At 46.2% G+C, this 23,376-nt stretch overlaps 1 protein-coding gene across 1 annotated transcript in view; it reads right to left on the reverse strand.

Annotated features, from left to right (window-relative positions):
* Positions 1 to 4,438, reverse strand: part of MFSD6 (major facilitator superfamily domain containing 6) — a 46,703-nt gene extending 42,265 nt beyond the window's left edge. The window contains exon 1 of the mRNA XM_075000683.1: positions 4,231 to 4,438. The gene's annotated coding sequence lies outside the window, so the exon portion shown is untranslated. The remainder of the gene's footprint in view (positions 1 to 4,230) is intronic.
* Between the last annotated feature and the right edge of the window lie 18,938 nt (positions 4,439 to 23,376).

Raw genomic sequence — 23,376 nt, forward strand, 5'->3', positions numbered from 1 at the left:
TGATATTGTAGATTGGTGCAGAGCTAGTCTACAGAAACGAAGCCACTCCCCACCAGACAGGGAAAAGTAGAAGGATATAGTGAGTGAGGCATCGGACACCAACAGGTGCTGAGCCCACGCTTGTTGAGGATGATGATGGTATTTTGCCATCAAAACCACAGCATGGAAGGGATGAATTTACAACAACTAACAAGTAGTCACATATTGACTACAATGGGACTATCCCCCTAACAAAATTACATGTGGAAGGCTTTGTACGATTATGCAATGTGTATGTATTACGCTTTGCTGTTTTAACATCCCACACAAAAAACCATGTGCACAGCCTGTCATATAGCTTTTTAGAAACACACCCATCAGACCTGAAGTGCTTCAACACCAGTTTGCACACCAAAAGCCCAGCTACAGAGTACAGTCAGGCCCACAGTACTGTACTATCAAAATTTGAAGTCTTATCCTCCTTTAAATCTATTTTAAGGGACCTTTGGTATGGCACCTACAAATCACTAGCATTGCTTACGCTGGTCATCATCAGCTCCACACCAATCTACTATACCATCTACCAATTCTCTGGGGGGGGGGGGTGTCTGCCCACTTACCCTGGTGACCAACTGAACCTTCCAAGACCTCTGTGACTACAATTCATGCAAACACCCTGATCTCTGCTATTGCCTCATTTTTCCTCTGGCACCATCACCCTTTTGATTCATCTGTTTGGTGTTATCCTGTCCGGACCAGAGGCTAACTCTGCGTCATTTACTTCTCCAAATCCTCTGTTCCTTTTAGGGGATTAAGGCAGCACAAGAAAAAAAAAAATTCTCCACTGTCCAGTACCTGACTATTTACACCTGAGCAAAATGGATGTAAAGTGCTACACTTCTGGTCTGGCAACATTTTATATTCACTTTGCCCATGTAAATGACTATCCAAGATACAAGGCAGAAGGCGGTCAGATTCTGTATTTATTATATGTATAATTAAACTATGTTCAGGAGACACTAAAGTTGTCATTATATGGCACCCTTACCAGTGTCAATAAATTTGATGTTCCAGAGGACCTATCTGCTTAATTAGGAATTATTGTATATCCTTATTTCAAAGTACTGCAGAAAAATATTTGCCAAACAGTATAGTTTATTCAGCTGTAATATGATTTGACTTCTAGAATTTTCTCCATTCACTTACATAAAAAATATTGTTAGGGCCCAACTAGGAAGGTGAAGATTTTTGCTATATAGTTTAAATCCAAGAATAAACTAATCTTTAACAGATTACATTAGATAGTGAAAATTATATGGGTTTTACATACGTAGTTTTCATTTTAAAACTACCAGTAAATACATCTTATAATGTTGCTAACACAAAATTAAACTCTATACATAGCAGCAAGCAAACACTGTTCACAGATATATACTGAAATTCTGCTGGGTTTGTGAGAAAAGCTCATATACAGATTGGACATCTATAGTCCAGACTTCTGTTGTCCGGCAACATCTGTGATCCAGGATCCCTGTGGGTGCTCCTGGGCTCAGCAACTCCTTCCCAGCCCTCCCAGAGTTTCTGGACACCACAAATAGCTCATCTGCGACACTCAACCTTAAGGAAAGAGGGCAAGGAGTCGGAATGGAAAGGACACTTGGGGAAAAAGGCACAGTGGCGGAGGAGCCCCACAGCTGGATGCCAAGAGCACAGCTCTGCAGCCAATGGTGGGGGCCAGGAGCACAGCCTGGTGACTGCAGAGCTTCGTGTGCTCCCATAGGCCTGTGATCCTGGCCCCTAGCCACAGGGCTCTAGCCACCCTGCCTCTCCTCCCATAGCACCGCCCACTCCCAGTCCACTTTGACCCCTCTGCTCCTGCCAGAGTGATGCTCTGCAGCTGGCAACAGCAGAGGGGTTGGCTTTGACTTCTTCTGGGTCTGGCAGATTTCCTGGTTCAGGACCAGTGAGGTACAGTTGAACTATACATGCCCATAGCTTTGCTGGTAAATGAAGTATGCAAGAGTATGAACAAAGAGTTCCCACTGACAATGTGGTTCATTCACTAAGAGCTTAATTTTTAAGAGAATATACAACAGCTGAATAGCTGCCATAAGGAGTGTCATGTCAAGATACCCCTAGCAAGAGCTAGGAAGCAGCAATTCCTCTCAAGATATTTTAGAAGAAACTTGGCATTTGCCCAGTGCCTCCAGTGAAATAGAAACTATTAGCACAATACATTCACTTCATCAAAATCTAGATGGTCAACTGGGAAGCACTGGTTAATTTGGCATGGAATGGCTCAGTAACACAGACTAGCTAGGCCTCGCCCACAACACTCAATATTGTGTTGTTGCCATTTCTAGAGAACGAGGTTAGTAGCCCATGGAGGTTATCAACTAACCACGGCAGATGCCCTATTTGAACTGAGAGGAAAGACTGGATGCGACCAATTTCCCCAAAAGAAGCACATGTGCCAAAAGCTTCCTGACTTTCAGCGTGGTCAAGCTCTGGGATAAATTACCTGTAGAGGTTGTGGAATCTCCACCACTGGAGATATTTAAGAACAGGTTAGAAACAGGTTAGTGCTTTATCCTGCAGTGAAGGCAGGGGACTGGACTCGAGGACCTCTCAAGGTCCCTTCCAGTCTAGTGTGGTATGATTCATCCACCCAAAGCATTTGCATTCTCATAAAGGACCTGGGAAAGCTAATTTAAAAGAAACATGACTATCAATCAGAAAGGTCAAACGTATCTGAAGAACAAGTTTCAGAGATGTTAGGAAAACACAATGACAGCAGAGTCAATCTCCCAACTACAGTGTAAATGAGCAAGTTCTGGGAGAATGGGAGTGGAAGATGATAATCTACAAGGTAGACAAGAGGCACTGGAGGTTAAGGGTAGGGGGAGTGCGGAGAGGGTTGCACTACGTGAGAGAGAGGGTTGCTTACTATGATCACTATCACCCTCTTACTACTTATGACAGAAGGAAAAACTTTTAAAGCAATCCCCTTAACTGCTAAATCCTCCTGCACTATTAACAAAAAAGTGCCTCATCTCATCCCCACGTGCAAGCACGCTTACCACTGAGAAACACTTCAACTGAACCTCCACGTTACTCGAGACTTAGATGGAATCACCCTGTCACCCCTTGAATTTCCAAACCCTCTTCCTTCTGTTCACTAGCCCTGACCCATCTCCCTGATGTCAAGAGTCTTTCATCCCACCACTGTGGCCCACAGCAAAGAGAAATGGAATGGAGTTGAAGACACAGGACAAGTTCTCCAGAGAGAAGGTGGCCTATTGCTAACTCTGCAAAAACACCCTGAGTGACCTTGGGCAAGACACTTATTCTCTGTCAATGCCTTATCTCCATTATTCTCTCAGTGCCTCACCTCCCTACCTCACAGGATGTCTTGAGAATACAGGCACTCCCATGCAGCAGCCCAGAACCACTGACCAACTGCTAACAAAACAATGGATCCTAGCAACTGTGCCTGATCCTCTCCTTTTTCCAGTCTCATCTGTCTGGAGGGGCACATCCCCACTTCGAGTTATTGGGAAGGCCACTGCGAGCAAAGCTTCCCACTATGTTCCAAAGACACGCAGAAAAATCTCACCCCCCTTCAGTCTAGGGCATCACGCATGCGAAAGGACCCAGCTCGGCGGGGTGCAGACTGCAAGGCCATCTGCTGTAAAAGGCTCACAGCTGGCTCTGCTGGAGCTCGTCTGCGCACGGACACGTGCGCGGCAGGGGGAGCGATGGCTCGGCAGCGCCTTTGTTTGCAAGGCAGTCACGTTTGCGGAAGTCCGCGTCGGAGCAGTGCGGCTTGCACGTTACAGAGCAAACAGAAAGCGAATTACCGAGCCGGGCCGCCCTGCAGCTGGCACCCGGTGGAGCCGGTTCCCCCAGAGCGCGCAGCCGGCGAGCGGAAGGGCCGGGCTTAAGCCCGGTGAACAAACAGGACGCTGGAAAAAGCAGCAGCAACAGCGATGAGTGTCGGAGCCCAAGGAAGGACAAGTCGCTGCCAAGCTCCCGCCCTGCCCCCCGGGAACCCCACCCGACCTGCCCCCGGCCTCCCCGCCTGCTCCCCGGGAACCCAACCCGCCCTCCCCCTGCCCCCGGAAACCGCACCCACCCACCCTGCAAAGGGCCGCCGGCCGCAGCCAGCTGCAGGAGGGAGGCGCAGCGACTCCGGGCGGGATCTCCCCGCTCTCTCCCCAGCGCGCGTAGAAGCGGCCGACAATGACTCACCTGGTGGCGGGGGGTCCCTCACGGCCTCTCCCCCGTCGCCGCTGCTCCCGGAGCGCGCTGCTGCTACTGCTGGTGCGGGCGGGGGCGGCGCACCATCACCTACTGCTGCCTCTGCGCACGGGCGCCGCGGGCTCAGCCTCCGCAGCCGACCCGACCTCCAGAGGCTGCCGCAAGGTGCCGGCCGCAGCTCCGGCGCGGCAGGAAGCGCCGGCGACACAGCGGCCAGGACTCCGCCCCGCGCGCTAGGGGGCAGCCCCGCGCCGCAGGCGGGAGCCAGCACCGGGGAAGGGCGCGCCAGGCCTGGCAACATCTTGGGCGGGGCGAGACGGGGCCCCCTGGCAGCCCAGGCGCGGGTGTGCCGGTAAGGGCCTGAGATCTCCACACGTCACCACCACCACCGCCTGGCCTCGGGTATCAGCAGCCTCACTGCCACCCCCCACATGCGCCCTCATTGACCCCTACCAAAACCTTCCCGTATCCGCCCTCATTGACCCCCACCGACACCCCCCGCATCCGCCCTCATCGACCCCTACCGACACCCCCCGCATCCTCCCTCATTGACCCCTACCGACACCCCCCGCATCCGCCCTCATCGACCCCTACCGACACCCCCCGCATCCTCCCTCATTGACCCCTACCGACACCCCCCGCATCCGCCCTCATCGACCCCTACCGACACCCCCCACATCCGCCCTCATCGACCGCCACCGACACCCCCCGCATCCGCCCTCATCGACCGCCACCGACACCCCCCGCATCCGCCCTCATTGACCCCTACCGACACCCCCCGCATCCGCCCTCATCGACCGCCACCGACACCCCCCGCATCCGCCCTCATCGACCGCCACCGACAACCCCCGCATCCGCCCTCATTGACCCCTACCGACACCCCCCCATCCTCCCTCATTGACCCCTACCGACACCCCCCCATCCGCCCTCATCGACCGCCACCGACAACCCCCGCATCCGCCCTCATTGACCCCTACCGACACCCCCCGCATCCGCCCTCATCGACCGCCACCGACACCCCCCGCATCCGCCTTCATCGACCGCCACTGACAACCCCCGCATCCGCCCTCATTGACCCCTACCGACACCCCCCCATCCTCCCTCATTGACCCCCACCGACACCCCCCCATCCGCCCTCATCGACCGCCACCGACAACCCCCGCATCCGCCCTCATTGACCCCTACCAAAACCTTCCCGTATCCGCCCTCATCGACCCCCACCGACACCCCCCCGCATCCGCCCTCATTGACCCCTACCAAAACCTTCCCGTATCCGCCCTCATCGACCGACACCGACACCCCCCGCATCCGCCCTCATCGACCCCCACCAACACCCCCCACATCCTCCCTCATTGACCCCTACCAAAACCTTCCCGTATCCGCCCTCATCGACCCCCACCGACACACCCCTCATCGACCACCACCAACACCCCCCCGTATCTGCCCTCATCGACCACCACCAACACCCCCCCGTATACGCCCTCATCGACCGCCACCGACACCCCCCGTATCTGCCCTTATCGACCCCCACTGACACCCCCCATATCCTCCCGCATTGACTCCTACCGACACCTTCCCAATATCCGCCCTCATTGACCCCTACCAACACCTTCCCGTATTCGCCCTCATCGACCCCTCCCAACACCCCCCGTATCCACCCTCATTGACCCCTACCAACACCTTCCCGTATCTGCCCTCATCGACCCCTACCGACATCCTCCCGTGTCCGCCCTCATCGACCCCTACCGACACCCCCTCTGTATCTGCCCTCATCGACCCCTACAGACATCCCCTCCGTATCTGCCCTCATCAACCTCTACCGACACCCCTTTTAAGTTCCAGCTTGACAAGGTCCTGGCTGGGATGACTTGGTGGGGGTTGATTTAATGTCAAGCCAGGACTTAAAAAACTCAAGGGATGGAGAATACAGCACCTCTCTACACAATGCATTCTAATGCTTCACCACCCTCCTGGTGAAGTAGCTTTTCCTAATATCTAACCTATACCTCTCCCTCTTTAACTTCAAACCATTGCTCCTTGTTCTGCCATCTGACACCACTGAAAGTAGTTTCTGACCATCCTCTTTAGAGCTCCCCTTCAGGAAATTGACAGCTGCTATTAAATCACCCCTTAGTCTTTTCTTCTGTAAACAAAACAAGCCCAAATCCCTCAGCCTCTCGTCATAGGTCTTGTGCTCCAGCTCCTTTAATCATTTTTGTTGCCCTCTGCTGAACCTGCTCCAGCACATCCACATCCTTTTGAAACGGGGAGGCCCAAAACTAGACACAATGTTCCAGATGTAGCCTCACCAGTGCTGAATAGAGGGGAACAACCACTTCTCAAGATCTGCTCAAAATGCTCCTCCTAATGCACCCTAATATGCCATTAGCCTTCTTGGCTACAAGGACACACTGTTTACTCATATCCAGCCTTTCATCCACCATGACCCCTAAGTCCCTTTCCGATGTACTGTTGCTTAGCCAGTTGGTCCCCAGCCTATAACAATGCTTGGGATTCCTCTGCTCCAGGTGCAGGACTCTACACTTCTCCTTCTTGAACCACATCAGATTTATGTTGGCCCAGTTCTCCAATTTATCCAGGTCACTCTGGATTCTATCTCTACCCTCCAATGTATCTACCTCTCCCCCTATCTTTGTGTCATCTGCAAACATGCTGACGGTGCAATCCAGTCCCTCATCCAGGTCATTAATAAAGATGTTGGACAACACCGGCCCCAGAATCAAGCCTTGCGGCACTCCACTTGAAACCGACCGCTATCCAGCTATTGAGCCATTGACCACTACCTGCTGGTTCCGACCATCAAGCCAGCTTTCTATCCATCTTGTAGTCCATGGATCCAATCCATATGTGCTTATTTTATGGGCAAGAATGTTGTGGGAGACTGTATCAAAAGCTTTGCTGAAGGCAAGGTATATCACATCCACTGACTTCCCCATGTCCACAGTGCCTGTCAGCTCGTCATAGAAGCTAATCAGATTAATATAATTCCCCTTTTCTCTGAAATAACTGTTATGAATATATAAACACGAGGGGGCAAAATTTTACATTCTTGCCTCCGGTGCAAAATTAGCTAGTTACAGCTCTGCTTTCCCTCCCTCCCTCCCCCATTTTTTAATTGCCTTGGGTCACCAAGTCTTCCTGTATTGTCAGAATGGGTCTCCGTCTGGAAAAGGTTGGGAACTGCTGCAGTAAAGAAGTAAGAGCTTCAGAACGGATGTTTATACTCACTATCATTTAAGCTTAAATTAAGCATCTGCTAGTCTTGACCATACACTGAGTTTGGAGAGTCAGGATAGTCTAAATTATAACACTTATTCTGACTCTGCAATCTCTATGACACATGTCTCTGTATACAATGCTTTGGTTCTATTTGTACTGAGTACAACTTGTGCTAGCCAGTCTTAGCTTCAGGTCTGACCTGATAAAATAATTAGATATGCCCAGAGGCTGCTGCTCTCTGCCAGTAGGCATACAAGTAAGAAAACAAATGCTATGGAGTTCTAAAAAAGGTACTGGGATTAGTCAGGAAATATTAAGGCAGCACTTTTTAAGGAACAATTGTATGCACTGCTGCCGCCCAATTTTAACTGTCAAAAAGGGAAGAGCTTTTGGCAAAAATTCAATCTGTTTTCACCTGAGTTATTCTGGCATGCCACAGTTCATCACCATTGTAGCAGTTGGGCTGTCACAGATGATTATATCATAGCACGAATCAACCAAGCTTGGATGGCAGGCTGATTAAGAAAAGCAAACTTTCCATGCAATATTGGTGTGTGCGCACGCATTGCACATTTTCCGGAACAGAGCGGTATTCAGAGTTAAATTAATTTGGAGCCCAATCTTGCAGTCCATTTGCAAGGAAAATTCCCCTGAAGCCAGGGAGAGATTTCCATCCATAAAGATTGTCAATTTGAGTCTCTAAGGTGTAAAGATATGCCTTTGGAATTCTTCAGAAAGCCCAACTGTCAGACGTCTCTCACTTCTACAGTATTTCCTGCTGTTTGGAAGTAGCACCAACTACATGTGACAACGTACAATGTGCTGTAAGTAGCATTGTTATAGACATATATGAAAGCAGAGAAAAGAGTTGTGAAAGATGGGAAAGAGAGAAACACTAGTTTCAGATGAGATCTAAAAATTGTATGAAAATCAATGCAGCAAAGAGATACAGGAAACCTGTTCTGAATGGCAGGAACTGCAGAGGAGAAGGATCTAGGTTACAACAGTGGCAAGTCTGTGTGGAATGCTAGAAAGGTGATCAGTACTACATGAAAGGAAATAAACAGGAAGGAGATAAGTCTTCAGGTGATAGGCAGGACTGAGGGAGAACACCCTGAATGGAACAGGAAGTTAGCAAAACAAAGGATGGAGCTGGTGTGGCAGCTTGGACTTGGAGAGGTTTCTGGAAGGGAGTGGCAGCACTGCAAGCACAGGGAGGTGAAGGACTCAATGAGAATTTCAGCAAAGGCAAGCAAATCAGTGCCTTAAATAGTGTTGTGGGGCTTGTTAAAAGCAGATATTAGAGCCAGATGTAGGACAAAACAGTCCTCTAAGTCAAGGATAATGAAAAGATTAGAAACAACATGAACGAGAGGTGATTAGGCAAATGAGAGGTGTTAGGGAAGGAAGGAGAAGGAGATGAAATTGTGCTTTCCCAAGAAAAGTATTCCTATATTTCAGACATTTAGCATGTGTGTAGCTGCTAACTTGAGCTCTACCTGCTCCTGCACCAGGAGACGAAATTTAGATGAGTGGCTAGGCCGACCCCCAGTGGAAGGAGGGGTGGGGCCAGATCCATGCAGTGTCCCCTTTTCCTTTTGGGAAATATGGTCATCCTATTAAGGAAGGAAGTTGAGTGAAAGTCAATAATTTACAGAGCAGACAGAGAGAGTAGAATCATGTAAAACTTTAAAACCATATATACAGTAGAGTCTTCTCAGTGACTACCAAAAAAGCAGTCATGTAGAACTTTTAAGATTAACAAAATAATGTATTAGGTGATGAGTTTTTGTGGGACAGACCTGCTGCTTCACATCCATAGCCTTACCAGAACAGACTCTATATATAAAGCACAGAGATCCAAAAATTACCAAAGTTGACAAACCAGAAAAATTGTTATTGTTGGCAAATCAGATAGAAGAGCAGAGGGGGACCGAGCGGGGGGAATTAAGTGTTAGATCAAACATCAAAGTATGTGAAAGAGTCCTTATAATGGGTCAGGTAATTGCTGTCCCTGTTCAAACCACATGTTAATATGTCAAATTTGAATATGAATGTTAGTTCCGAACATTCTCTCTGTAGGCAGTTGTTAAAGTTTCTTTTCTGCAGAACACAAACTCTCAGGTCTGTAACAGAATGGCCCAGTCCATTAAAGTGCTGGCTGACAGGTTTGTGTATTTGGAGATTCTTGATTTCTGCTCTATGCCCATTCATTCTTTGGTGAAGACAAACTCAGTGAAGACATCCTCAGGGCTTCTGCAGGCACAGCCAATGGTTCTTAATATAAGGGGACTTCTGGCCCATTTCTAAGAGTTATCATCACAGGACCAAACATCAACCATAGCATCAGGGGCTCTTTTACCTGCACATCTACTAATGTGATATATGCCATCATGTGCGAGCAATGCCCCACTGCAATTTACATTGGCCAAACTGAACAGTCTTTATGTAAAAGAATAAATGGACATAAATCAGACATCAGGAATAGTAATGTACATAAACCTGTAGGAGAACACTTCAATCTCCCCGGACACTCAGTAACAGATTTAAAAGTAGCAGTCCTACAACAAAAAAATGTCAAAAATGAAACAGAGAGTGAAATCTCTGAGCTGCAATTTATTTGCAAATTTATTGGTTGACTCCATCAACCAAGGATTAAACAAAGATTGGGAGTGGCTGGCCCCTTACAAAAGCAGCTTCTCTGCTCTGGAAGTTCACACCTCCACGTTAGAATCTGACAATGGGCCACATCCCCCCAGCTGATCTGACTTGTTTTTTCTCCTCTCTTGATGTATACTACTGATAATGGGCCATTTCCACCCTGACTGAATAGACCTGGTCAGCTCTGGCCCTCCCTTTTACTGGGACCTCCCTCTTTAAATATTCCTCTGAGCCCCCCCCCCGCCCCCCCACATCTGACGAAGCAGGTTTTTGCCCACAAAACCTTATGCTCCAAAATATCTGTTAGTCTATAAGGTGCCACAGGACTTCTTGTTCTACTAAAAGTTAGTGGGCATTTGTGGTTGGTTAGCTCCCGGTACCAAAGAAAAGAGAAGGGACAATGGGAAATCAGGACTCTGAGACTAACAGTCTGCAGAGCCAATGGGGAGAGGCCAGCACTCCAGGTCAGCCTTATTGGAGTAGTGTATAAACCAGGAAATTCCCCACAATAGCAGGACCACTCTCTGCTTACATGTACGCTGCAGTTAGCTGAGCCACTCTCTGATTCTTTCCCAGTGAAATGTGGGAGTACCTGTCTGTCCTTTTGCACACAGAGGGAATTGTGGGAATCCACTGGAGGACTGTCAAAGCTCGAGTGATTTAGTCTGCCTCTTGACTGCAAAGTGAGTGGGTTACCAGCCTGAATGAAAGCAGCAGTGGGGCTCTGATGCTGACCTGGGCTGGCTAGCCTGGGTTGAATTGCACGCATGATTACTCTCAGCTGAGGATTTTGTTGGTAGACAGGAGTACAGGGGCAACAGAAGGTAAGAGCTCTGTCTACCTCTGCAGTGAAAACATATCTTAAAAGGCAGAATACCAAAACCCAAACTCAGAAAGGAGATATCTTGACACAGAGGACTCACCTATTATTCGTCTATGGCAGTGACTCCCAAACTGTGGCCCAGTCAGCTCACCACTCGTGACATCCTCAGGGCCATATAGCATGTGCATATATATGCTGTATGGATGAGCCCATATAGCAGCAAGAGCTGCATATGTGACTCACAAAGATGAAAAGGTTGAAAACTGCTGGTCTATGGGGAAGATTTTTAAAGGTCTAAATGGAACTGAGCACTCCTCTCTTTTGCCTTTCAAAATCTCCTTCTAATGTCTCTTTCAGCTTCTCAGATGCAGACCACAGGAACTATGCGGTGAAGACCAGGAATTTAGTAGGGTTCAAACAAGAATTAGATAAATTCATGGATGTTAGGTCTATCAGCGGCTATTAGCTAGGATGGGTAGGAGTGGTGTCCCTAGCCTCTGTTTGTCAGAGGCTGGATATGGATGACTACCTGTTCTGTTCACTCTATCTGGGGCATCTGGTATTGGCCACTGTTGCAAGACAGGAGACTGGGCTAGATGGATCTTTTATCTGTCCCAGTGTGTCCGTTCTTATGTAAGATGAGAGAAGGTGTCCGGGACTGTCACAGCCTCATAGGATAATTATAAACAGACAACATTATCATGCATCAGCAACAAAAAGAATGAATGTTATTTAAATAATGGAATTGCCATATATTTTAAAATGCTCTGTATTACAATCTGTCAGGGATGGGTACCTTTGTCAGACTATATAAATATCTACCGGGTCACTAGGTATTTGTAATCAGGGGTCCTAGGTCACAAAGAAATAAGTGATCTTTGCAATCGCAGACTCCATCGGCTGAAGCTGTCAGACCTAGCTGTCATGTAGCTCAGTTAGCTCAGTAATGCAAATAGCTAAGATGGCGCCTCATCTTGCAGGCCTATGTCATTCCTCAGAGCTATGATTTTGAATGGGTGGATTTAGCCATCTCTCTCTCTCTTATGGCTTGCTTTTGACATCCCTGGAACATTTCTTAAAGGATATATTCTCTACTCTGTGAATGGGGAATTCAAGCAACGACAGGTTGAAGTTCTCTAGTCTGGGACCCATGGGACTTGACTGGTACCAAATGAATTTGGTGGACCATGGGAGGTCAATATTTTCTAGCATGTTACCAACACTTCCACTGCCTCTTGTGCTCTTGGAAGACATTTAGGGGGAAATTACAGTTAAAAACAGCACAGAATATGAGAGCCAGCCTTAGTGACTGCAAACAAACTTTATGGGACCATGGGAAACTTGGTCACACCCATGATAAGTGGTCATCCAGCTAACTAAAATCATGCCAGATTACGGATGTTGCCAAATGAGAGTGCTGTACTAGACAGCTTCAACCTGTATATAACTGTATAATATTTGTTAGCCAGAGTGAAGAGAGATTTGCCATAATCTGTGATAGGAATGTGCAGTTATGGCTGAGGAACATTGAGTGTTGATAACAAAAAAGCATTCCAGTAGCACTTTAAAGACTAACAAAATAATTTATTAGGTGATGACTTTCGTGGGACAGACCCACTTCTTCAGATCATAGCCATACCAGAACAGACTGAATATTTAAGGCACAGAGAACCAAAAATAGTAATCAAGGTTGACAAATCAGAAAAATATTATCAAGGTGAGCAAATCAGAGAGTAGAGGGGCAGAAGGTGGGAGGGAGTCAAGAATTAGATTAAGCCAAGTGTGCAAAAGAGCCTTTATAATGACCTAAAAAATTCCCATCCTGGTTCAAACCATGTGTTAATGTGTTGAATTTGAATATAAAAGAGAGTTCAGCAGCCTCTCATTCTAATCTGTTGTGAAAATTCCTCTTCAGTAAGACACAAACCTTCAGGTCGTTAACAGAATGGCCCACTCCATTAAAATGCTGGCTGACCGGTTTGTGGATCAAGAGTGTTTTTATGTTTGTTTTGTGGCCATTACTTCTTTGTCTAAGACAGTTTGAAGTCTGTCCAATATACAAAGCATCTGGGCATTGTTGGCACATGATGGCATATATGATGTTAGTTGAGGAACATGAGGATGTGCCCATGAATCTGTGAATAACCTGGTTAGGTCCAGTGATGGTATCTCCAGAATAGATATGTGGACAAAGCTGGCTATGGCCTTTGTTGCAAGGAAAAGTTCCAGGACTGGTGTTCCTGTGGTATAGACTGTGATTGTTGGTGAGAGTCCTCATAAGGTTGGGAGGTTGTTTGTAGGAGAGAGCAGGCCTTTCACCTAGGGCCTTCTGGAGTGTGGCATCCTGATTAAGGATAGGTTGTAGGTCTTTAATAATGTGTTGCAGTGGTTTGAGTTGGGGGCTGTAAGTAATGACCAGTGGTGTTCTGTTACTGGCTTTTTTGGGCCTATCTTGGAGTAGCTGGTCTCTGGGTATTTGTCTGGCCCTGTCGATTAGATTTTTTATTTCTCCTGGTGGGTAATTCAGGTTTATGAATATTTGGTAAAGATCTTGTAGTTTTCAGTCTCTGTCAGTTGGATCAGAGCAAATGCGATTGTACCTAAGGACTTGACTGTAAACAATGGATCTAGTTACATGTGCAGGATAGAAGCTAGAAGTGTGTAGGTAAGTATAGCGATCAGTGGGTTTCCGGTAGAGTGTGGTACCAATCAGGCTATCCTTGATTTGTACTGTAGTGTCCAGGAAATGTATCTCTCGTGTAGAGTAGTCGAGGCATAAGTTGGTGGTGGGGTGCAGATTGTTAAAGTCTGTGTGGAATTCTTCTAGAGTCTGTATACCATGGGTCCAAATCATAAAGATGTCATCAATGTATCATAAGTAGAGGAGGAGTACCAGGGGACGAGAGCTGAGGAATTGTTCCAGGTCAGCCATAAATATATTAGCATATTGTGGGGCCATGTGGGCACCCATAGCAGTTCCAGTAATCTGGAGGTATAAATTGTCCCGAAATTGGAAATAATTGTGGGTGAGAACAAAGTTACAGAGGTCAGACACCACATTGGCTGTTGTGACATCAGGGATGGTATTCCTGTTTCCTTGTAATCCATCTTTGTGTGGAATATTAGTGTACAGAGCCTCTACATCCATGGTGGCAAGGATGGTGTTATCAGGAACTTTTCCAGTTTTGTAAGTTCCTCAGGAAGTCAATGGTATCTTGTAGATAGCTGGGAGTGTTGGTGGCATAGGGTTTGAGGAGGGAGTCCACATAACTGGATAGTCCAGTGGTGAGGATGCCAATATCTGAAATAATAGGGTGTCCGGGGTTTCCAGATTTGTGGATTTTGGGAAGTAAATAGAATAATCCAGGTTGGGGTTCAGATGGTGTGTCTAAGAGAATAAGGTCCTGAGTAGCAGCAGGGAGTTCCTTAAATAGTTGTAATTTCTTTTGGAATTCCAAAGTGGGATCAGCAGAGAGAAGTCTGTAAAATCTGGTGTTGGAGAGTTCTCTGGCTGCCTCCTGTTCATAGTCTGACTTATTCATGATGACAACAGCACCCCTTTTATCAGCTGGTTTGATTATTATGTCTGGGTTATTTTTCAGACTCTGGACAGCAGAGCGTTCAGCATAGTTGAGATTGTGTCTCATTTGTCATTGTTTGCGTATAATGTCAGTCTGAGCATGGTTGCGGAAGCATTGTACGTAGAAATCCAGACTTTCGCTACGCCTATCAGGGGGAGTCCACATAGCATTCTTCTTCTTTTGGTGTTGGTAGCGGGGGTCGAGAGACTCAGACTGTTGTTCATAGCTGTGTTGGAAGAATTCCTTTTGAGGGAGGCGGCGAAAGAAGGCTTCAAGGTCACCACAGAATTGTATTAAGTTTGTGGAGGAAGTGGGGCTGAAGGAAAGACCCCGGGATAAGAGAGACTCTTCTGCTGGGCTGAGTTGGTAGCTGGAAAGGTTAACAATATTGTTAGTTGAGCTGTCATTGTTGTAGTTGTAGTATCCTGAGATATGAAGTAATTTAGAAAATTTATTCTCTTTTCTTTTTTGTGGATCAGCAGGTAGTAACTGACATTGATTATTTTCCTGTGTATAAAAGAATGTTTCATAGCAAATCTACACAGCATCCACAAGGATCTGAACCAGTACTGCTTGAATCTGGCACAGATTTCCATGGACTTCAATGACACATTGAGGCTTGAAGGAGTAGTCCTGTTGATTTCAGCCAGTAAGAATTATTTACATAAGGAAACGTTACAGGAGTGGGCAATATTACTAATAAGTGTCTGGATCATGGCCAATATCTGAAAATCCTCATTTTCCTTGAGAGTATAGATCCCTCCATTCTTTCACACATGGAACTGAGGTTTTGCAAGCACTGGTGGGTATTTGTCATCACAGTACTGGAAATGGACAGTACTTATCATGGTTCTCCAGCAATGCCAAGAAAGTTATGCACTTATAGCTACTAAAATGCTCTATAAAGTGAGAATGTGGTTACAATTGTTCCATTTGCAGTATTTTTAAGACAAGCAATAAAATGCTATAAAAGATATTCTCACTATTGTTACTTAAATGGGTATGGGTCTGATCCAAAGGACATTGAAATCAATAGGAAGATCTCCATTGACTTCAGAGGGCTTTTGGTCAAACCCTAAATCACTACAAAATTTAGTATCGAAATATAATAAACAAAAAAAACCACTACATAAGGAAGCCTTTGTCCGTGAGGATGCAGAATGAGATTGAGAAACTCTTACTTGAAACCTCTAGAAATCAGAGCATTTGAAAGTAGCTGTAAAGTTCTTTGATACATAAGTATTTGATTAATTTTAGCAGTACTTGAACAAATTGTGAAATTGACCATTTTTATTTACAAAAATGTCTAGGACTTGAAACATCTTGACATTTTCATTGCTTTGGATTGGGAATTGAATACTCTCAATCCTTCTGCACATCAAGGGCCATCCTGCTGAAAAACACAATGTTGTTTTATTATAATTGTAGTGGTAGCCTCCACCGATAGTGAACTTGTCAATCAGGGCAATGTTGCATTTTAGCTGACTGCAGGAGATGTGTCTGTCTTGACTTACAGAGATTTAAATTATCCTACCATTTTCCCAATTATATCATCAAGTAAAATACTATGGCAAGAACATTAGCTGTTTTGAACTTTTCGAAATTACCCAGTAGCCTATAAATAGACACATATGTTTCTCTCTGTTTAAAATCTTCAATATTACTACCAAATATTATTGATCTGGTAGTATGTGCTTGCCTATAATATAGGGTGACCGTATCTCCCTGTCCCAAATACAGGACAGGGAGATATGTGGCGGGGGGGGGTAAGGCGGCTCTGCCCAGCTCCACCAAGCCCCTGGAAGAAGGCAGCAGCCACAGGCCCTCCCCAGGAGCTCGGGGAAGTGGCAGTTGCCAGTCTGCCCAGGGAGCATCAGGGACTCGGCAGCCAGCCAAGCCCTGCAGAGGAAAAGAATGAGCTGTATTATAGTAGTGCCAGCTAAGATCAGGCTCCCATTGTCCTAGGTGCTGAACAAACACAGAGCAAGACAAAGCACATAGGCACAGAACCTGAAAGGTACATGGGGGTTAGGTGCAGATATACCTTTGACGATCTAGTGTCAAAAGTCATCCAAGAAGCCAGTGGCAAAGCCCAATGAGACACTGGAATAAATCCCACTGCAAGATTTTCCCACTGAAAAACCCCAGCTTCCCATGGGACATCCAGAAAAAGGACATGTCCCAACAGCTCTTTGATACAAAGGGACAAATTCTTGGGTTTATTTTGGCTTTAAAATATTTTGTTTGGGGAAATCAGAGATGGCCGTTTCCATTGGTTTTGGGGCTCTGAGGGTTATATGCCCTTCCCTCTTATTGCCACTAAGAAAAGTTGGGAGAAGTTATAAAAAGGAGAGAGAGTTGCTCTCATTGGCTAGCAGGGAATTATCTGGGGACGGGTCTCTGGCCTGTCCAGATGGGATGAGCACAGGGGTCCCTTCTGACCTTGCAATGGATGAGAGTTTTTCTTCTTTCTAGAAAAGTGAAAAAGTGTGAAGAAGTGTACCCTGTCCCTGCTCCAACCTCCCTCACCACTGCCATTGGAAAAGCAGAAAAAAAAGTAGATGGGGGAAAAAAATCTAAAACTCCCCCAAGTGAAATGGCTAAATTTTTTTCCACATCCAAAGAGCAAAGAGAAACGCCATTTGAACAGCAAAGAAAACCATGACAGCTTGACAATGGCTATTCAGTAGGAGGCTGCTCAGGTGAGGTTGCCTTTCTTGGAAAATTGAACTGACATAGCTATTTGGCGGGGGGTGGGAGGGAAGATCTCAATTTTGATGGAACCACATTTTCAGTGAAATGTTGCTCAGCCAAGAGCAGAAGCCAAGAGTCCTGTGACCTAGTCACTTCATTGGGTCATAACTTCCAAAGCGCCAAAGTCCCCTTTTCAAAATTAACAAAGGCCAAGTTCCTCCAAGGTATTAGGTGTTTAACTCCTGTATTTTAGATGCTCCACACCCAGTGAAATTGGTGGGAATTGGAGACCTCTAGCCCTTCAATTCTCCTGGCTTGTGTTAGTTTTGGAAATGAGGCTTGGGAACACTGGACAATATTTACTCTACTGAGTAGGAGAACCTACAATAACCAACCAATGTTTATCTTAGCTCTAGCTGTACTGATAGCAGCGGGGGGCGGGGTGGGGTGGGGTTTGGTTCTTGATATAGGGCTGTTCCTTAGCAGGCCCTTCTGAATCCCTGGCCAGGCTGTGAATCCATTTTGGTTATTTGAAGCACCATTAAATGCAGATTTGTGCCAGGATCACTTAAACGGCCTTTGGAAGAAAAAAACTCAGCTTGAAATATTTAAGAAGGAGCAGTGCATCCCTGATTATTTATGAACTCCAGATGCTCCTGGGCCAATCCTCTGCAGCCACAGGCAGACAGCATCAGCAGGGGAGGGCCCAAATATGGGACAATTGGTCCCTTTGAAAAAATAAGTAGGGACACCTTTGTGGCGTCCCAAATATGGGACTGTACCTCCTAATACGGGACAGATGGTCACTTTTCTAGAATACCACAATTTGCAATAAGACATGGCTCATGTGGAAAAAGGGCTCAGTCAGGTTTGCTGCCTCATCTAGCTAGAATAGAAGTGTGAGAAATATTTAAACAAAGTTGTTTAGTGTAAATATGAATAACATTTTCTCTGGAAAATAACATTGGGCATTATATACTTGATATAGGCACAATGCACTTTTTATATTTTATGGTTGCCATTATTTTTCAAGATAGCTGAGAGACATCTAGTGGAGAGGATTCTTAATTAAACAGATTAATTTCCCTTACAGAATCCACCTTGTCTAAGGCCTGGTCTACACACAAATTTAACTAATTTAGGTCAATTTTCTAAGCAATCAGTCAATACTACAGGGTCTGTTCCACCTACTTTAAGGGCCCCTAAAGTCAACTTTGGTACTTCTGCTTTCTCAAGGAGTAACACCAAAATCGACCTTGCATGGTTGACTTTTAGGTAGTGCGGACGGCGCATTGTGAAAATCAACCTTCTTGGCCTTCTGAAGGTGTCCCACTGTGCTCCAAATTGACCACTCTGGCCACCACTTTCACATCCACTGCTCTTCACATATACAGCAAATGGCCCAGGAGAATCTGAATTTCATTTCCTTCTTGGCCAGCATGGTGAGCAGAGCAGTCAGCACACCTCAGCAGCGTACCTGTCCATGGATTTCCAGGGTCACAGACAAGCTCCAGCATGGAATGTGCAGTAGATCCAGGACCTTTTGCTAGGGAGAACCCAACTACTGTCCCCAAATAGTCAGTGGATACCTCCCAAGAGATTCCTCAGGCAGCCTCTGGCAACAGCAGGGAAGACATGCAGGATGAGGAAGAGGAGTACTTTGAGTCACTAAAGCCCTTACTTCATCAGTCAAATGAGAAGAGAAGGTTCAAGGAGACCTTGGAAAAAAAGTATTGTCCAAAAAATATTGTCATCAAAGGAAAATCTCCCATCTTAGTCAGGGTCTGAGTATGTTCCACACAAAACTTAGATAAATGTCTGACTAGTTTGAATAACTCTTGTGTGATCTGGTCTGATTATATACATGAGGGATTCAAGCATATTGATGATATCAACGAGGCTAAGGTGTTTAATGCAAAAATGTGTTTGTTTTCATTAAAAAATTAGTGGTGACCAGATCCAGAAGACAATATTAACAATAAGGGGGATGGAGATCAAGCCATAACAAACAAAGAACTAGTTAAAGAATATTGAGAAAAGTTAGACATATTCAAATAAAATGAAATTCATTATAGGATGCCTAGGGAGCAAGTTGAAGGAATCTCTGAACTGTTGGCAGTGATCTTCGTGAACTCATGGAGAGTGGATGAGGTCCCAGAGAACTAGAGAAAGGCAAAGATAGTAAGTATATTTAAAAAGGGGAACAAAGAAGACCTGGGGAATTATACACCAGTCACTCTAATGCCAATACCTTGAAAGATACTGGAATAAATTATTAATTTACCAAATTGTAAGGACCGAGAAGATAATAGGGTTTTAAGAAGAGCCAGCATGGATTTATCAAGAATAAATGATGCCAAACCAACTTAATTTTCTTCTTTGACATGGTTACTGGCCTAGTACATTGAAGTGAAGCAGAAGATATATTTTGATTTTAGTAAGACAGTCCCACATTATATTCTTATAAACAAAATATAGTAGGGAAATGTGACCTAGATGAAATGACTATGAAGTGGGGGCACCACTAAACAATGGAACATAACTGAAGTTCAAAAACTAATTGTCAGTGGTTCACTGTGTAACGGAAGGGGGCTTACATAGCGGGGTCTGAGGGGTCAGTCCCCTGTCTGGTTCTATGTAGTATATTCCTCTAATGACTTGGATAACACATGTACAATATGCAAGCAACACCAGCATGGGAGGAGGTGGAAGCATTTTGGAGGACAGGCTCTAAATTCCAAAGAACCTTGACAAATTGGAAACTTGATTTGGAACTGACCATCTTAAACTGAATACAGACAAATGTAAAGTCCTCCACTTAGGAAGACCAAAATCAAATGTACAACTACACTCGGGGTCAGGGCAGGGGATGGTTATGTGGTAGTACTGCTGAAGAGGAGATTTGCTGTGAGAGTATACAACAAATTAAATGTGCGTTAAATAGCAGATATAGCCAGCATTGCTTAGGTCCTTGTAGGGGCTCAGAATGAAGGTTGCAAGTGTCAGGGAAGGAGAGTTGGAAGGTCGGGGTCGGGGGCGCTCAGGAGTCAGGGCAGCGGGCAGAGGGAGGCAGGAGTTAGGCTCTGCCTGGCTGCCATCTCCTTGGGGTTGGCAAGGGCAGTGGAGACTGTGATTGTCAGCCATGGTGTTGGGGGCCATGTTGCCCAGCCATTAGCTCCCTGAGGCTCACCTGAAGTCATTATGGAACATAACTGTCCCAACTATCTGAGCCCTTCTTTTCCTTTTTATCAGAAACAATATATTCTAGACACATCCCATTGTCCTGACATAACCAAACGCTTACCTTGCTTTAAATTATGCTAAGAGGAAGTTGCATACCAAATTTGGTGGTCCTACCATTTATTATAGGAGGAGTCCTTGAACAAAGAAACACACAGGTGGACAGATAGACAAGACATGCTCACAAACGCTCCAAAATATATAGCAGACAATGTATGCAGCTGCAAAAAACAAAAACAAAAAAAGCCAATATGATTCTGGACTATATCAACAGAAGTGTTGTATGTAAGAGATGGGAGGTAATTGTCCTGGTCCACTCATCACTGTGAAGGCATCAACTGGAATACTGTGTCAGTGCTAGGTGCCAGACTTTAGGAAAGATCTGAACAAGTTGGAGACTCCAAGGGAGAGCAACAAAATTGATAAAAGGTGTAGAAAACCTGACTTATGAAGAAAAATTTTAGAAAACTGAGCATGTTAGTCTTGACCAAGAAGACTGACAGAGGACACATTAACCCAGTTATCAGTATGTTGAGGGCTTTTATAATGAGACAAAACCGTACAGTTGTTATCCATGTCCACTAGAAGTAGGACAAGAAATAATGGGCCTAATCTTCGGCAAAGGAAATTAAAGTTAGAAATAACTTCTACAGTCTCTGTCACTGGAGATTTAAAGAACTGGTTGGGCATACATCTGCCAGGGATGTTCTAGGTCAGTGGTTTTCAACCTGTGGCTGCGAGCCCCGGGGGAGCCACAGAGTATATCTAAGCCAGAGGGGTCTGTATCCACCATTTGAAATTTTTTAGGGCTCTGCAGATGAAAAATGGTTGAAAAGCACTGGTCTAAGCTGAGTTGGTCCTGCTTCAGTGCAGGAGGCTTGATGACTTCCTGAGTTTCTTTCTATCCCTATATTTCTGTGATTCTATGAAGCAAGAATAAAAAAGATAAGAATAAGAGTATATCACTTACTTAGCATGAAAATGAATTAATCATTTAAAAATAAAGTCATTGGACAGGAGAAAGTAAACTTTATTGGGGAAAATATGACTAAACTGCTATAATTTTACTGTTTATGTCTTTTGTACAGACTGGAAGTATGTGACTATAATAAATACACAGATATTATGCAGTATGGAATATAACAATAGACCCAGATTTTTAAACATGTTAGATATATAAGTGCAAATCAGGCAACTGTTCATGTAAATTCTTCATGTGCAGTTACTCCTGTGATCATTTGACGATCTGGTTCATAATACAATTACTGTGTTTCCAAGAGCAAACCAAGATATTGTTATTTGCAATGCTTTTTTCCAGAAAAAAAAGGTGCTGGAACTCAGCCCCAAACCATCCCCCCCAACCCCCAGGCTTAATGCCCCCGCAGCCCCAAACTGCCCCCCATCCCCAGGCTTTAACCCCTCACAATCCCAACCTCTCCCCCCTCCCGCCCGCAGGCTTAACCCTTTGCAACCCCAAACCTGCCCCCACATCCCCAGGATTTACCTGCCTCAGATGACAGCTCTGCACTCTGCCCACCTCCCCGGCTGCTGAAGGATGAGGAGACAGCCTGGAGTTAGTGCCCACCCCGCCCCCGCACAGCGCAGGCGAATGGTACAGTCTGGGCGGTGGCTGCACTAGCACTGGGTGTTGCAGTGGCAGTGGTGGCAACAGGGGAGAGAGGACAGCAAACAGGCAGCGGAAGAGTGGCTGCCTTTCTTCCCCCTTTGGCTGTGGCTCCCTGCCGTGGCTGGCTCTACTGAACGTAGTGTGTGGAGCAGGCTGCAGCAGCCAGGCAGTGCTAGCCAGGCAGGAGGGAGCAGGGCCCTCCTGGAATGAGAGCAGAGGAAGCAGTGCTGGCCATTGGGGTGAGCTGGCTGCTTTCTTCTGTCTCCCCGGCATGGTCAGGGCGTGCCCGCCTGCAGCTCCTGGCAGTGGCTGGTGGGCGGCGCACTGCTGGGGGTGTGGGTGAGCCAGGTTGCTGCTCTGGTCCTCCACAGCTGCCGCCTTTCCCTCCTCCACTACTCCCCCCTGCCTCCTCCTCAGCATGGCTCCAGCAGGAGCAGGCTCAGTGGTCTCCCCCCACAACTCTCCTGCAGCTTAGACTTCCCTCATGTGCAGCGGGGCGGCTCCCTGCCCCGCTGGGTTTCTCTTCCGGGGCTCCCCAATGCAGCTGAGTGCTCAGTGGCTGTGGAGGCTGCCACTGCTTAAACAAAAATAGTAAATTCAGTTTTAAGAGTGGGCATTGTTTAAGTGGCAGCAGCCTCCAGAGCCACAAGTGTAGTCAGTGATAGTAGTGCTCAGCACTGCAAGTGGCTTCTTAAAGAGCTGTGTGTGGCTCTGGAGCCAAAGGTTGCTGAGCCCTGCGCGTGCAACTCGCAGCTTCCAAAACAGGGGCCAGAATGCTATTCTGGTGTGTTCTGCTGGGGGGGAAAAGAAAAAGGCCCTGGGTATTGGTAAGAGAAAATCCTGGGAGAGAACTGAACAACGGTCACATGAGGTTTCTGCTGTCTTTATCCTCAAGCGTGAATAACAAGGAGTCAAAAGCAATGTCAAATGCAGCTGAGTGAGGTGAGAATTTTTACTCCTTACCGACAAGGCAATCAGATAACCCTGCAATGCTGCTACCCTTGACATGCATATTCTGTGGAGAAGCGGGCTTTTAATTTGGCACATTTACACGCATGAAATTCATTTGGCAAAGGAAAAGAAAAGCAATATGTAAAAACAAATGCTAGCTGCAGGATATATGCCTTTCATAGTTACGCATGCATTTATACATATAACTGGGTGAACACTAATAGAGGAGCTACTGTTTGTGTGTTAAAGCATTAAGGCCCTGAACCTGCAACAAGTTTCAGGAAGGCAGACTTTGTGTCTTCAGCGAGGCTTCTTGTGGA

Source organism: Carettochelys insculpta, chromosome 8 (genome assembly GCF_033958435.1).
Source record: "Carettochelys insculpta isolate YL-2023 chromosome 8, ASM3395843v1, whole genome shotgun sequence".
In the NCBI taxonomy this organism is placed as follows: Eukaryota; Metazoa; Chordata; order Testudines; family Carettochelyidae; genus Carettochelys; species Carettochelys insculpta.